The sequence below is a fragment of the Bombus vosnesenskii genome, unplaced genomic scaffold (assembly GCF_011952255.1).
Source record: "Bombus vosnesenskii isolate JDL3184/JDL3185 unplaced genomic scaffold, Bvos_JDL3184-5_v1.1 scf7180000013383, whole genome shotgun sequence".
Classification (NCBI taxonomy): Eukaryota; Metazoa; Arthropoda; class Insecta; order Hymenoptera; family Apidae; genus Bombus; species Bombus vosnesenskii.
The window spans coordinates 330,449-344,273 of record NW_022883012.1 but is presented as its reverse complement, the minus strand read 5'-3'; the positions used below and the strand labels follow the sequence as shown (position 1 = coordinate 344,273).

At 38.7% G+C, this 13,825-nt stretch overlaps 1 protein-coding gene across 4 annotated transcripts in view; it reads right to left on the bottom strand.

Annotated features, from left to right (window-relative positions):
- The window catches only part of LOC117237590 (protein sax-3-like), a 238,030-nt gene extending 224,440 nt beyond the window's left edge, over window positions 1-13,590 (bottom strand). Inside the window, exon 1 of one of the 4 annotated variants that reach the window (XM_033501708.1) lies at window positions 13,345-13,590. The gene's annotated coding sequence lies outside the window, so the exon portion shown is untranslated. The remainder of the gene's footprint in view (window positions 1-13,344) is intronic. The other 3 variants (XM_033501705.1, XM_033501711.1, XM_033501710.1) reach the window with 3 other exon arrangements.
- Window positions 13,591-13,825: the final 235 nt, after the last annotated feature.

Below are 13,825 nucleotides of genomic sequence, written 5' to 3'. Positions count from 1 at the left end.
TCCGTTTTTCGTTCGCGGATATCGCATCGTAATTATTCGATATCAACCTTTTTTCCCCGCAAACGTCCATTGCCCGTGACAAATTTATCTGCATTAAAATTAATGCGTTTTTCTCAGTCGTATAATCGTGAATTTATGAAACATCAGGGACGATTGACAGAGATTTTACCGAATACGTAGCTTTCGAATAAATTTATTTCTTCCGATGAATATAGTTTATTCTGTTAAGGTACTGCACGTTTCATCGTTTCAAAGGCTAAAATTAATTCATGGAAACTGGAACAAGCTCGATAATATTTCCTATTCTTCTTTTTAATTCGTTGATTAAAAAATGTAATCTTCGTTCAAACTTATTACATTTCCTTAATTTTCCGTTTGTTTTATACGATAATGCACGAATGTAACGGTCAATGGGCTTTTAAACGATTCTCAGTTGAATCGCAGTTATTACAGAACGGAGGAATATTCCAGAAAAATTTAAACGACTGCATCGTACAACGAGATTGCTTCCAATTGATTCGATTTTAATAATCGACAACAAAACCTATATCGGTGGCACGCTCATCGAAGCGTGCATTTACGTAGTATACTTATGCGATAACATTTAACGCACTTTAATTGTACCGCAAATAATTCGAATGCAGTTTCCAGAGACATATACACGTCTATTGGAATAACGATGTCAACAGATATTCACAGGTTGAATATTTCCAGAGGAATTTCCATATATTTCTAACCATAGAGAACATCTTTTCCAGGGAAAGCCCCGCATATCGATGCTGGTTTCAGATTGTATCAGGACGCGATACATCTTTGTTTGCTCTATCGTAATTCTCTACTCTATTGAACTAACTCTATTGAAATATTGTAAGATATTGTAAACACGCGCGTTTCGTTTGTCGTACGTCGCTCCAAAATATTAGCAGCAAACAATTCCGAGCCTGTAACAAAGATAAGATCGTTTATCGAATATTAGAATTGTAATTATCAAAAAGTCGACCGTGCGGATAATTGTAGGATTTCAATGCTAAGCGATACAGATACATATTAAAAGAAACAAAATAACGATTGACAACCTACATACGAACATGCGTATGAAACTGCTTTATTCCGTGGTAAGATCCGCAGCGTCGACAAAGTACATACACGAATTTTCACTCGAGGATGACCATTTGTAGGTTTGATAAGTTACTATGACGAATAGGTGGACATCGCGAGCCATTTTCATGCGCGCATTTGAAATAGCTGAAACTCCCCGTTATCGAAATCGTGTATTCCGATCATTTTCGATCATTTAAATATTTTTGTACGTATGTATCTCCCTCGAGATGATCAAAAAATGTATTATCGATCGGAATAAATTTGTTCAAGGAGCTTGTTAATACGCGATCAAGAATAGCAAAATTTATCGCTTCTTCGCTTACGCCGACAACTACTAAGAACTAATTACTAGTAGAATTATTTACAACAGATTATAACACATTTTTCAGATTCAACTAACCGTAAAACGACTAATTGTAAATCGATACTTTTGTTCGGTAAAAATGAAACGAGATCAAGCGTAATCCAATTCGATGTAAGCCAATAAGTAGTGGCAAAAAATACGATGGCATTTAATTTACGTTTGGTACATTTCAAAGTACACACGATTCGTATAATATAAGTAGGTTTCTGTAAGTTACAGTTACGCGTTCGTACAGAAGATGCAGTATACATGCAGTGTACAATTCGGTATTTACGTGTAAAAGAACTACCGTGTACAAACATAACGCATTGCTCGTTGCTGGAATATTTGTCTCGCAGAATCATAAAACGTAGATTCTTCCTTCCTTTCTTTCCATATAATTTCAAGCGGATTCATACGCGTGCATGCAACTGTATCATGTATGCATGAAATGTCGCCATTTGCCGGGAACATATATATATATATATATATATATATATATTATGTTACGTTTTCATTAAATTTTTTCATCTGTCGCGGTACTTTTAACATCAACTACGACGTTATCTTTAATTAGGTAAAAAGTTGGTAATTTACTTAGAATCCTTGTTAGCAGAGGCAAACGAGTCTTTATTTGTCAACTTAACACCTTCGTGACAATCTTTCTCTCGTAATCGGATTCCTATTCGTACACTCGATACATAAACCACATTATTTCGTACAATAGACAATTTTTCATACGGACAATGAGATATATTTGAAATTCACTCGGATATTCGTTTAAATTTCAATCTAGATTCATCAGGACCTCGAATATCGTTTGTCGAAGATTTAAATTAGTACCGTTATAAGGAGAAAGATCATCGATAATATCGACACATATCTGATGCGTACTCTACCGAAAAAATGCTTTTACAAGTGAACATACTGTGTTCGCGTTGCGATTGCAGAATTTAGAAAGTTCACGAATGTCCACGCCACGTTACGATCCCGACAATTGACGAACCAAGAACCTTTTGCTGCGTTCCATCGCGCAGAGTAACCGTTTGTTATTAAACTAGATCTAGATAGCGCAATTGTTTTGCTTTCCTGTGCGTTCGGCCAATACTACTAACACGCGCGGTCCTACATGTTCGTAAACTTCTCTATCAGAAATAACAACGTAAAAATATTTCTATCGCGGCGGAAAAAGCAAAAGAATGCGGCAAAATACATATTAAGAAACGATATTATTTCTACGTATATCCGTGAAATTCGTATTTTCAATACTATGGAAAAACACGAATGAACTCGGAGAATCTTCTTTTAACGTTTTAACGTTTTCCCCTTAAAAAGCAGAAGCGAATGCTTTTCCGAATCGAAAATACCTTCGGCAGAAAATGGAAATAGCGAAAATGTCAGGATATACGTTAGAATATATGTTCGTCGTACAAGTGCGGTTCAAATGAGCACGATATAAAAGGTGTATGCTTTTCGAAAGTAGAAATATCTCGAACACAAAAGAAGGGAAACGTTAAAACGTTCTTGCGGATGTTATTGTTTCGCATCTTTCGATAAAAATCGGAATTTTTGTCACGTATTGAACGAAACATCGCTATTAACACAATATTAGAAACATCCTTCCATGAAAAATCTGAATACGTTAGATGTCGTACATCTTCCTTCTGCACATGGAGCGATATTTTACCTTCGCGCGACGTACAGTCGTCTCACGTTCGCCAACCCTTATTTTTCTCGAATTACGAACGCTTATTTCTGCTCGAGTATCTATTAACAAATCGTTTAGGGCACGAGGCGCGCTTCGGTCTCGATATCTCGTCTTTAAATAATTTCCGAAACAAGCAAGTTTTCTCTCATTGCAGTTCGCCACACCTTGAAACGAAAACAGAGGGGAGATCGTAAAATACAGGCCATTGTTTCGATTATTTTTCCTTTCATCTTCCATCTTTCCCATATTTTCATTCCTAAAAAACGATCGTTAGCTTCCTATTGATATGCGTGCTAATCACATATGCAATTGTCTTCGTACGAATGGAATTTTCGTATTAGTGGAAGGCTGTTAACAGATTTTTATGAATTGTTTGTTGTTTCTCAACGATTCTCGCGGATGTAAATATGGAAAGTAATTTAATCTCGAGACGGATCTAGGTGTAGTAGGAAATTAACTAACTTAGTAAGAAATTAACTAACATCTTAGCCGCTGTAGAATGTGCGTTCGATGCGCGATATATCAATTCCTTTAAATTTTTGTACCGTATAAAATCTCTCGAGCTTCAGCCAAATTCACACGACTATATTAACTCCTGCGAGATAGGTAAATTTTAAATTTAGATATGAAATTTTTATAAATGACAAACTTTGTACAGAATATGTTGCAAACATATGATGATTCTTCGTTCGACGCAAAAGTCCCTTATTAATTGAAAACAAAAGTATATCGCCAGCTTTAATCGTCCCATTAATGCTACTAACTGTATCCTAGAAAACAATTTTACGATTTCCTTAAGCTTCTTTCACCCGACTCTGCCGCAACGAAAACTCGTTAATTCCCGAAACACCTTCATTTACCTAATTTGCGTTAGGACACGCTATCCGTGGTTATCAGGCTACAGAATCGAGTCGAAAAGCCGCAAAGGTCTTCTAGTTGGACCAACATTTTGATCACTCTTCGGCAACTCTTTGATCAATCGGCAATTGGCAATTGGCAATCGGCAATCGGCAATCGGCAATCGGCAATCGGCAATCGGCAATCGGCAATCGGCAATCGGCAATCGAATTCCGCATCGATTCGCCGATTGTCAGTTAGTCCCTTACGAATAGACATCTCGTGTATATATATATATATATATATATAGTTAGGTGCTTGCTGAAGTCGCGATCTCGTTAATTCGTATACCGAAAAGCTCGTAAGCCCGGACAAATGCAGAGAGATGGAATAGAATGTATTCGAATTGCAAGCTGAAACCGTACGAATGCCAGTGGTTCTGTCCGATTCAAGGGATCGGTTGCTGAAAGGGTGGTGGCACAGTGCGAAGGGACTGCCTATAATGGATGAATGGTGGGGGTCGGGGTGGATAGGGACGAGATATACCAAATGGTTCTCCGCTTCCGTCGAATCGTCTAATCGTACGTACCTATCTCGGACGGATTAAACGATCGAACGGGGTCAGAGCGTCGAGCATGCCTGCTCTGTTCTCCAGCCCATAAATTGCGTCATCATAGCGAAGTACGCGGCCGTAATCGCGTTCACGTTGCCAGGGCCGAATCTTTTTCCCATTTTTGGTCCGATATAGGCCGTGGTAAATAGACTTTCCTTTAAAATCCCACCACCTTCCGATGATCGAACGCTTTCCAACCGCGTACATTCCTGAATTCCAGCTACAAATGCGATCATCTTTTGCTTTTCCCGCGTTATGCAATGCGAATGGTATACATATACGCGGTTTATTATCATTACGGTTATTACTTTGAAATTAATGTAATTGTAACTGCTATAAGTACGTGCATTGAATCTAGATGAATCAACACTTTAGAATTGTGATTAAGCGTCGCTGGAATTTTTGGAACACGCGGTACTCGACTATCTAATCAGAGCCACTGACTTCGCTCCCTTCAGATTGCGAAGTAAGTGTAAGTGTCCTGAATCAAATACATACGTACGATATATTTTTTGGCGAGCCGAAGAATTTTAGTAGTTAGTTTATCAGAGCCACGAGGCTCTGTTTCAAAAAACTTGAAAATCTCTGCCCGTATCTTCTTTCTTCTTCATCTTTTCTTTTTTTCTTTCCTTTTTTGTTAAATGAAATTAGCTCTACGAATAAAAGAAAAAACGCGTTTTCAAAAACATCCGGCGAACGAGAAACATATTTTTTTCGGCCAATGAAATACGAGACGACAAGTTCGAAAACTTCGTTCTATCCCTCTCCTTCATTTCCGTACATCCCGTACATAAGAACGAGAACCGTAAGCAAAAACTTGACTAATCCGTACCAATCAATCTCTTCTTGCGAACGTTCGATCAATTGTCCGTCATTTTTCAACTTTTTCTTCGACCGAGACAAATAGTATGTTCTATGCACGCGAACAATTGGCCTGTTTGATATCATTCTGTAAAGGTTGAATCATTTATGACCGAAGAATTTTGTTAGGAAAGTAGCATTGAAAGTAATTTCTACGCGATTTTAAGGCTTAAACGAAACCGATTAATCTGAATAGTCTAACGATATACAGTTGCCATTAATCTTACTAAAAATTTATCTTACTAAGAAAAATTCATTACTGTAAAGTTTCCTTCTAATTAATAGCATGTAGAGCTGCTCTAGATGAAAGCGTATGATAGTAAATTAAACACGAACGAGTACAATCGAAAGAAAGCACGGACGAATTGGTCGTGAAAAACGATTAGCGATACGATTCGTTTGGCAAATGCCACGAAATTTCCTTCTTTTCGTCGCGATAGCAAAGACTTTCGAATACTCGGTCCGCTCGACAACCGATTTAATCCTCGATGAATCGCAACATGCCAGCGTAGTTTGCCAAAGTATCGTTCGGCCAGTTTTATCGGACATACGATACTCTGCTTTACGATACGTAAAGATAGAGGTTAATGGATACAAAGGAACATATAGATCGGAATAGCGGATTAAAGTTAAATCATTTATGACTTGCTAGTGACGAACGACGAATAAAAATTAAAAAAATCGAATAAAATATGCAGGACAAAGACGTGTAGATATTCGATGAATCATTTTCTGAACGTGTATCGCAAAGGTGTCCGATACTTTGCAAGTTGATTATTCCTTCGACGTAGTAACCTGTCTACGAACTTCGTAAAGTGATACGAGGACTCGTGCATGCAAAATCAAATTGGTAAGCCGATTTAAAAATTTTAAATTCCTTACTAGCATTTTTTCTCATTGCTCGGGATAACTTGCTCGGGAGTGGAAAATATCCGCGATCCATCCCCTATACAGCAAATTTCTGTAAACTCAATAACGCTCGAGGAAAGACAAGATTCAGCAGCATACACGATATTCTTGCAATCAGAATCCCTCGGTATATATCCGAAGAGCTACCGCACGATATAAAACATTTGCTGCGTCTTCAAACCAGATTTACGTGAGCCATGCAACACGTTCTAGCCCAACCAGCGAAATCTACATACATCCAAGTACCGCGTACGTGATACCGGTGTCAAAAAGAAGCTTCAACCTTCTCGACAAATCTCCAACTACGTTCGAAAAACTCCCGACATTTCTATCACTTTCTTAATATGCTGTTCGGTTCTTAAAATTGGATAAGCGAATCCCGTTTCCATTTATAATCTCGCCGACCGCTAGCATAAAAACGCAATTCGTCGAATGCGAGTTCAAAATCGATTTTTTAACATCCGATTGCAAAGACAAAGTGAATCGCGAGTCGGATAAAACGGATAAAATGCGATAAAACACAGCATACGGCTGTTTCACGATAGTTTCCGCAAAGTGACTGTTGAAAAATTGTATTCGATCCATTACAGTGGATAAACTCGCGAAATTAAAAAGTTATGAAAAAGAAATAAATCGGAGATGGTCTCCAAGTCTGTCCGAAAAACACATTACGTGTTAAAAAAAAGAAGAAAATTGTCATTGTCATTTGCAATTTGGAAATTTCAAAAAGCACGTTTTTAATTTACAAATAATTGAATATCTACACACGCACTGAAAATAACACGATTAATTACTGGCTCGAACGTAAATGAACACGCTGCTCCGTATTTTATCACATGGAAAATTGCTGATTCACATAGAATTCGCTTCAGAATCGCTGGACTTTGTATCCGAGCATGCGCCGAGTTCAAAATAGGCTGACAAGGAACATTAAATTTCGTCGAAACCGTTTTAAACGATTCGCCGACGTGTTCACGATGTTCTATGGTCGGCACGATCGCGATGCAAAAACGAGACGTATACCGGAAACCTGTCGTAAGTAGCAGACAATTTTCTCCTAGTGCGCAACCACTTCCCCTATCGTGTCCGGAAATGGGGAAAATAAAAAGCAGTAAAACAGGAGCAAAAATCCAGTGGGACCAAGGTCTGAAACGAGAAAGACGGATGAACGCGACGTAGGTTGATAAAAAAACGCGGCCGAGAAAATTGAAAAGAAACGAGACGACAGGGAGAGGACTGCTTGTAGTAAGAAAATTGGCTTCACAATGAAATGGTCGATTTTATCGTGTTGTTCCTGTCGGTGTCTCGTGGAAATTCCATTTCGCGTAAAGGTCGATGATAAACACAGAGTAATTACACGAGATGATCTACCGATATCGGCGACATTTCGTACGATGCAACGACGCGGAGAATAATAGAGCGATACACGCGGTACAAAACCTTCTGTATCGAATGATCGATGTGACGAAGATTGTGTATAGCAACGTGAAATAAACTATCATCGATCGATCTAAAGAACGTCTAAATCACAAGGAAACCAAGATAATAATTATCGAGTGTTTTAAGAAATTTGATTCTACTTCAAATAACTTCAATAATTTCGATAATTTCGATAATTTCAATAATTTCAATAATTTCAATACCAAACTGTGGAACACATACTATATAAAAATATCCAGAATGTGCAAAGTGAAATACACCTTGGTATATTTAGAGGATAAAACGAAACGTAATAATTATCCCATGCCAGTAAATGTCATTCGAGTTACAACGCTATCTCTACGTTAATGATATCAATCTCTTCGTCGTAATTTAGGTCACAACACCCCCGACTATCCCATCATATTCGTTTAATGTAATAAATAACCTCATTGATTAATTACAAACGGTACTATTTGGCTGGGTGTGGAATAAATTAGCGGATCAACCGTGATTAGCTATGATCAATTCGGGATTTCCGGCTAACTCGTTTGTCCAACTATTCCTTTTCATCGATGCAGCCTTAGTCGTTTCGCCGCATTAACACACGATAATAACGATCTTGTAACTTTATACGCGCGTGCAATGAACCTAACGATCTATTGACATAGAATAGAAGGACGGGTTATTCGATCAACAGTCGAATCGATGTTACTAAAATAACGAGACGTGGATAGTATGTATAATAAAATAACAGAGATGTAAAAATTTATTTCACAATTGTTAATGGCTTGTTTAAATCGATTTTGAACGCTTTTCAAATTTAGTACATCATCGATTAATCCTAAATAGCCCAAAATGTGTCTTTTGGCTTTCAAAATATGGCTTCTCTTAATAATTCTACTTCTGGCTGCAACCTATTGATTATTATTATTATTATTATTATTATCATTATTATTATTACTATTATTATTATTATTATTACTATTATTATTATTATTATTATTATTATTATTACTACTATTATTACTACTACTATTACTGTTACTATTGGCCTCAACTTGCCAATCATTTGTCAGAGACATATATCTTGAGTCTAACAAATTATTTTCATTTTCATAATGAGATATTAAAATCAGAAAATGTGATCTTCGTATATATAAAGACAGTTATATTGGCTACCATCGTTCGTTTGCGGTAAATCATAGCACACAGTGGTTAAAAGCATCTCCAAGGAGCAACGCTGTTGAACGACAAAGTCCGAGCAGGTTGATCATCGGGCGTGCTTTTATCGGAATTTTCGACGTTGACGAATTCCCGTCGGCGGTGACGTATGCGCGTGTGCCCGCAGCGAGGGAAACACTACGAGAGTGATTAATCATCCGATCCTTTGACAAAGGCCGGAAAGCTGGCCGGATTTTCGCAACGAAGGTGTTTCCTCTCCTGCCAGCCGTCGACGAAAAACGCGCCGGCTGCAGTGGAATCAAAGAAAGCAAAAACAACCGACCCTTAATACGTTTATAATCTAGCTCGTTCACGCCGACTGCCACCCCTTTCTACACTTCTCTGCCTCCATCGTATCTACCGACCCGTCTCCGCCTTTTTCTTCCGCTATACCGCCTCGTCTTCCTTGCTACCAAAATAACTATCGTATTTTAGAATTTATCCACTACCCTCTACATACATACCTCACCCGACGACTATTTCTCGATGGTGAAATTTAACGTTTGCACATTCTTCCTTAATTCTCTGATAATTCGCTCGGTTGCTACCAATTACGAATCATATTTCCGAATATTATTTGTGACTCAAGGATACTTGGCTCGTAATTCAACTCTATCAAATTAATATATAGCGGAATCTATCAAACTCTAGCAGTTTTTACTCTTCTGTTAATAAAACGTAGGAGGCAGCAGATTTTCGTGTATTATATATATACCAATATTTAAATTTGAAAGTGCAAGATCGCACGAAGCATAGTGCTTTCTGTACTTACACTGGTAGTGAACTTACAGTTCTCATTTATTTTTAATTTTCTATAAATTGGACATTCTCGATACTTTGTATAAAATAAATATATCGAACGATTTAATCTATTCACACATTTAACGATTCTTCCATGTAAGTTGTACCCAATTTGACTAACAAAACTGTCCTATCCATCCTAGATTGGAATCGGCAAACAATACAGACAAGCTTAACAACTCTATTCAACGTCTCTCAAGATCCAACAGCTTCCGAATGAAGCAATCCTGTCTTCGTTGAAGCTGGCAAAAACTTTTGCACGACGAGACGTCCATCCTGAGATAACAATTCGCCCAACAGAACCATCTCATTTTTCCCAACGATCGATGTGTCTGTGTGCGTCCAATAAGAATTTCTGGCTCCATTACGTTCCAGCTACTTTCCGTTATTTCTCTGTCCGTTATGCTCGTGGTGGCAACAAGAGCATCGTTAAATTCTCGAAAATCGATAATCGCGTATGAAAAGTCGGCAAACGACTTCAAATTTCTTCATCGTCGTTTGACCCGGACGAATCAATAGCCACAGACACGTTTGTAATACGGAATGTCAATACGAAATACGTGCGGGATATTTAAACAGCAAAACGACGAAGAAACTTGGTGTAGAAGAGTGTCGTTTTCAGGCTTAATTTTCAAGTTACGAACAATTTAACTTAGTAGCGGTACGATAACTCAGCTGACGCAGCTTTTCCTCTGTTACTGGATGGGATCAGAAGGCTGCTCTGCTCGACTGTTCGTTACGCAATCTCTTTTCGCCTTGAATATTGCACGATACGCGTCGTCAATGCTCGAAGCTGACCATCTAATTTCGACGTATTGGCAACGTTACGCTGATCGTGTCTCCTGAACGAGACTGACAGAATCATACGATGCGGTGAAATTTACCGAACTGAGCGAACTTGCCGTTGGTTTTCTGCTTCTGACTCGACTCGAAAAACTAAAACTGTCTTCCTCATCTCACCCACTCGCTTCAGGAGCTACCCTCCTGATCGAGAGTCTTCGAGGTATCCGATCGTCTTGCTTTTCTAAAAACAAGGACCAACGACTTGAAAAATAAGCTTCCAACGATATTTTTGTACGTGAACTTTTGTCATCGTTTCATACGTGTACATACACGACGTTACTAGACTAGATCGAATTGACAGGAATTTCAATTAGGCGCTCACGTTTGTGGCATCAGCACGCCGATTATCTCGCCAAGTTCACCGAGAAACTCGAGTTAAGTTCGACTTTTAACAACTTTTTTTCGATGGTTCGCCCGCCGAAATCGACGCGAGTTCGTCGTCCCTCGAGGAGAACTATCCGACCACGTTCTGCGCTCTCTTCGCGTTTCCGCTTGGATGGCTAAAGTTTCTCTCGGGTTCCCTTCCTGTTTCCTCTCATATCCGCTATTCGAGCATCGTGTTTCCGATGTCACAGAGAACAGAGCTCGGAAAGAGACGAAGAGGGAATAGAACAGACTCGTCACATTCGCAAGGTATCGACACCGAATTTCGGGTCTTCGAATCGTTCGAGTACTTGGCACGAACTTGGGATTGCAAAGCGATTGATTTGGACTAGTGGGTGGGCTAGTATTCGGTTACGATTCGATGGTCGAAAGACTGTTGTTACGAAGTTATTATACATCGATATTTGATCGTCCAGAGCCTAGACTTGCAAATTCCGAGATTATTATCGGTAAATCGGTAGATCGCCGGTATTCAAATTCACATTTTTATAAGCACGATTAAAGAAATAAAATCTAATCAAAGACTTCTCTCAACCAATAAATATAACGGTGCTATACATTGGATACTCTGCCTAATATCTTTGTATATTCTGTACCTAGATTTTGTGTAATTTTAAACGTTCACGCTCTAGCAATTAATTTAAAACCAGACCCACGGCTATGGTCATTTAAGTTGTTTGTGACGTTTTTTCGTTTTGGTATTCCTAAAACTTTTTATCTCCACCGATCTGTCCTATCTTTTCGTTAAGACAACAGAAAGATTGGCCGCGTGCAAAAATTCGTACTTACTTTCGTAATTACGAACTTTGGCGAGGTCGTAGAAAAGCTACTGCCTCTCCGATTTCCATAATTTTGAAATGACATCTTCGTCGATATGAAATAATAAAGCTCAAGCGGTTATATTAATCTTATCTTTTATTTTTTATACCGAATTTTGACAAACTCCGCCCTATATTTGACATATTTGACAATAAGTTAGGAAAGAGACGCGGGTTTCTCTTTTATCTCATAAAATTCCTTTTATTCGCTTTATCCGATTTCCCTTCACCGTTCTTCGGCCCCTAGGTCTTTCTTGTTTTCCCAGTTAAAAACAACGAAGACGGACATACGACGCGACGAGAACTCGACAGCGTGAAAAAACAATCAGGAATCGGCCCCATATATACATACAGCAAGTCCATGAATATTCGAACATTGCGCGTCTTCGAAGCGAGTTCGCAACAACGTTAGCCAACATAACCTTTCTTTATCAGACGAGATCGTGCATTCGATAACGTTGTCCAACTATTAAAACCGTCTCAGGATTTCTCGGATTCAAGTTCTATTCCCTTCGATCCAATTGGAACAAATAACAGTTTCATGGGAGCATGGATCGAGAAACGACGCGGTCTTTGCAATAATTGGAAATGTAAATAAGCTGGAGCCTTCGCCATCGGACGGGCTATGTCTTAATTTGAATTTTAAAGTTACGTTTAACGAAACGCTCGAAAGCGTCGCGTTATTGAGAAAAGACGAAAGCGACACGCCTCTTTTCCAGAGGTACTTATCTCGCAAATGTTATTTACACGATTTCTTTAACGAGTTCTGTCTATGAAAAGTTGACAACTGCCGCTTGCTCCGCTCCACGAATACGTATTTCCGAGTTCGAATGGATGGAATTTGGTCCAATCACGTAACGCAAACCTTCTTGTAATTATTCTGTAATTATCTCTATCAATTTGTTACACGATATCGATGTATTCTCGGAAGTTTGTTATCAAGTAGAGAGATCTTCGTTTTTTAGACAATTGTAGCTCAAGGTATTATATTTACAGTTAGTGTCGAAAATATTGGGCAATCTGAATATCTCCTAGTTTGTTTGTAATATATAATACAATTTTCTACTACGTATTCGCTCTTTTATTTTCAAATCACCAGGTAGATCATGTAAGTTCATTGTAAAGTAAAATAACGAATATTCACGGTATTAAATGTCTAACGCGGTAAGATACTTTTGCGATCAACCATGTATATATCCAGTAGAAAACATTACCCACAACTTTGATTATATTTCCAATTACCGTTTAACCATCTGTCGAAATATCTGTTACATTTCGTCTCGATAAATTAGAGTCTGCTAGTTTAATTAAATTAATCAGAGTCTGCCAGATATATATTTTAATATCTCGCCTAAAAAGGAATAAATGAAATTCCACAAGAATCCTTCCTGTTTGAAAGAGATCGAAACTCTATGCAAATAGAGGTTTCGATAAAATGGCAAAGTATTCCGGTTAGTGGACGGAAAACGTGCGTGCTGTTTACCTTTGATGGATGGTCTCAAGGTACGAAAACAGCGGACCTAATACTTCGTTCCACTTGATCCATCGCAGAGCGGTTTCCTCTCGTCGCGGATGCCACGGTATTCTCGATGCTCGATCTTTGCGCGTACGTGACCAACCGTGTCTGCCAATAGAAACCGAATGCAAAACCTTCAGCAAAGTCCATTATCCATCGTGTGAACCGTTGAAGGCGTTTCTTTTATGGTAACCGATGAACCGAGTTACCCGAGTCGTTTGACTTTATTTACGTCTCGATACGGTCGGACTCGTTCATCGACGCTTGTTCAACCTCTCTTTCAACCATCGGATCACCTCGTTCCTCTAACCTTATCGTCTTCTTTTTATTCGAATCTAGTTCCGGGAGTCAAGCCCTAAAAATCAACGAGAAGAGAACGCTTTCCACGTTCGAACTTTTCGAACGCGTTCGTCTCGCAAGCTCTTCGTGTCAATTTCGATTCGCCACA